Source organism: Fundulus heteroclitus, unplaced genomic scaffold, assembly GCF_011125445.2.
Source record: "Fundulus heteroclitus isolate FHET01 unplaced genomic scaffold, MU-UCD_Fhet_4.1 scaffold_559, whole genome shotgun sequence".
Taxonomy (NCBI): domain Eukaryota; kingdom Metazoa; phylum Chordata; class Actinopteri; order Cyprinodontiformes; family Fundulidae; genus Fundulus; species Fundulus heteroclitus.
Genome location: NW_023396988.1, coordinates 20457 through 24038, shown reverse-complemented (window position 1 = coordinate 24038; position 3582 = coordinate 20457). Strand labels below are relative to the sequence as shown.

Here is a 3582-nt window from a genome sequence, read left to right as displayed (position 1 = left end):
AGAAACAATAGGCCTTCGCAGCGCTTCGCTGCTCGGGCCTAATAAGAAACAACACAGAAACAATAGGCCTTCGCAGCGCTTCGCTGCTCGGGCCTAATAAATTTCGTCCCACTTAATGATTGTGTCCCACTTGTTGATTCTTCACGAAAACATGCAGTTTTATATCTTTATGTTTGAAGCCTGAAATTTGGCCAAAGGTTGAAAAGTTCAAGGGGGCTAAATACTTTCAGAAGGTTCTATATGTGAGATCATGTTGGTCCAGACAACTCCTGTAAGACAGCAGCTCCAGATGTAAGGGAGAGGTTGAAACATAAGATATGCAAACTATATAGAATTTCCCATTAGAGTCAATAAAGAAGCTGTTTTATATTACCTAGTCTGTCTGATGTGTTTGTGCATAATGTGTACAGTCCTTTGGAGTTCTTATAGAAGAGATGTTGTGAGCGTCTGTCGTCTTGACTTAGTTGGGCATCTAAATTTGCTAAACGGAATCTTTCGCTCAGAGCACAATTAAAATGTGGTAGAAACGCAAACATCCGAAGGTTAGGTTAGGGATACAGTGACGGTATTCATGCTTCTTCCTTTTTTCTGAACTAAAGTTTACAAGTTCCTCACAGCGGCCTGACTGCAAGGTTTCATCGAACCGCACCCAACAGTTATTTCAGAATCAGAAATACTTTAATAATCTCAGTGGGAAATTATTTTCGTTACACGCTGCAGATATAAAAACAACATAATTATATAAATACAACATTCCCCACAAAAGAAATATATATATATATATATATATATATATATATATATATATATATATATATATATATATATATATATATATATATATATATATATATAAATAAATATTTACAGATCTAAAATAAAGTGATAATGGCAATGTGCAAAAGAATGATTAAATGTCAATAATTGTCAAATGTATTCTGCATCAGAATTACAGACGAGCTGCTGTGTGATTACTTTCTGTGGGCAAACCATGGTGGTACCAAGCCTGTCTGAACTGTTCCAGCCTCCTTTGAATCTCAGATGGATATACAATATGTAAAGAAAGTCTGTGGATATCATTATCTGGGTTAAGATTCTCTGCGTCCTCCAGACAGTAGAATGTATGGTAGAAATGCTGCAGCACATGCAAAAATACATCCTGCCAAAGGTGTTCTATGCGCTGATTATGAACTGATTCTCCTGTTATGAAGCCTCTGTGTTCCAGCCCTTGAACTAGATGCATGCATAAAGCAAGCAGCATGTTTTCATCCCCATGGTCTGATCTGACTCTTGATGGTAGTCCATAGTAAGATGTTGCTTTCAAAAACTGACAGAGTACTGTTGTTGCCCTATTGTTTGTACTGCAGCTGTGGTAATCCCACACGGGTGTCCTTCGATGGCACCATGTATGACAAAGCCCCATCTAGAAAGTAAAATTAGTACTTAAAATAAGGATACAACCCCCTACCTGGAGACAATATACGATAATGATCAGAAAACCCGTATTAGAAATAAATCAATGGTTTCAACATTTTTTGCTGAAATTATGAATAATTGAATTAGTATATCAGCAAATATTTGAAACACGTTATCACCTAGTGCTAAAAATCAACATTATCAATCTTCAAAAAGACAAAGTTATATATTCATTGCTGGAAAAACACTCAAGGTCACTATATTGTTTCATTTGATAACTTTCTGTAAAAAGAAATTCAGAGCACAATAACTCAACAATAGAACTTAAAGAGCTACTGATATCAACCTGGAGGGTATCCCAGATAGGAGGCTTAACAAATATGGAAAAGCCTGGTTTCTAGGTTGCTAAATTCTGTTAAAGTGTAACTCTTCCCCAAATCAGCTGTTTGTTGTCAATAAACTCTTAACATGGTTGTTTTATAGTACTATCTACATATCCTGGTCATTATTTTTGAAAAATTATAATGCATATTTGTTGAAATCCGGCTTTTGTGTCCAAAACTCTCAGTATGGCGCCTTCCTAGGATCAAACTTCTTGCATTGAATTTCAAATTAACATTGGTTTCTGCACGTGCCACGTAATTCTGAGCGTGTGACATTGGTCCCCTGGCTGCTCAGGACTATAAAAGCCAGCTCAGTCTTAAAAAACAAAACAAAAAAATAGAGCATCTTCTTGTGCCTCCATAGAGAGCACTATTGCACTTTTCAAACTCTCTAGCGACCTTTTTTATCTTCAAAAAACAAATTTACCAACTTTTTATGTGTTGTTGGGGAGTGTATGTGAAAGCAATCAATTGTTCTGCAGTTAGTGTCTTGAGGCGGCCAGCAAGGGGCTGCTGAGAGACTGTGATGTTGATTCTAGCTTGGACATTGGACATGGGCGATCTGCGGTATCTGCCTGCTGTTTGAGACGATACAGAGAGGGTGATCTGGGGCTGACGTGTCCACATTACAAATGAATCATGATGCACAAAGCTGCCGGTGATCCCGCCTGGGTTACAAAGCAGAAAATATATGTTGATTCTGATATATGATAATATATAACAGGACCAATTCTGTCCACCATTTGACTCTGCAGCGCCAGGTTGTGGCTTCACTGAGTCAGGGCCTTGAGCCAGCAGGTCAAATTGATCAGAGTCTGGCCTGCTTGGCTCCACAAAAACCTTCCTACACCGCCGGGGATGAGGAGGGTGAAAAATCCTCCAACTCAAAAGACCGAAACGTGGCGTACAGCAAATCAAGCAGCCTGTCTCACTCTCATATATATATATATATATATATATATATATATATATATATATATATATATATATATATATATATATATATATATATATATAAAAATCAATATGCCACAAACTGTTGGGGTACGGCATATGGTAAGCCCACCTTGCAACAGTCCGACTCCACCTTCTTGCAGCAGATGTCAGGTTTGTCCTTCCCAACATTTAGCGTACCCTGGCCCGTGTGACAATCACACCTTGAGCACGAAGCAGCACCCTCATCATCTGAAAAATACAAACATGAAAGCATTAATGATTAAAAAATACTCTCACAAGCGGATCCAACTTAAATATCAATTTTCTGTAGAAAAGACAAACCTCATTCCCAGAGTTTGGATACTGGTCCTGCAATGTGCTCACACGCTCTTGCAGCTGATTGTCATCTAAGGCAGACAGTCTTCCTCTTATGTGTAGGTCCACCAGCTTTGATTTGTTGTTCAAAAACGACGAGGAACATCCCATCATTTTTGCCTTTTTTTTGATTGTATGTCCTTGCTTCATAAGGACGTCTATGTGCTCTCTGGTAACAATAGATGGTCTGCCACTCCGCCCTAGGAAAACAAATGTTAAGTATTACATTTTATACAGAAGACAACCCAATCTTTAACAGCAAAAAAATAAAATAGAAATCAATTAATAAAAAATAAAAAGAAATTCTGTCGGTTCGATGGAAATGAGCTATTGCTAGCACTCCAACCTCAGTCAAACTGCTTTACTGTTCATTGTAGGTTTCTGTAGACAATAAATGTTCAATTCTGTGAAGGTTTCTTACACAACTTTCTATTGAACGTCGCTCTCTGTCGCTACACATTCCCTGGCTAAG

The 3582-nt window shown here is 37.9% G+C and overlaps 1 long non-coding RNA gene across 1 annotated transcript; it reads right to left on the bottom strand.

Moving 5' to 3' along the window:
* Nucleotides 1-1402: 1402 nt before the first annotated feature.
* LOC118561087 lies at nt 1403-3371 on the bottom strand. The gene is made up of 3 exons (XR_004929760.1): nt 3078-3371; nt 2866-2984; nt 1403-1423 (listed from the first exon to the last, which is right to left on the bottom strand). It is a non-coding gene; the product is annotated as an uncharacterized LOC118561087 (long non-coding RNA).
* Nucleotides 3372-3582: the final 211 nt, after the last annotated feature.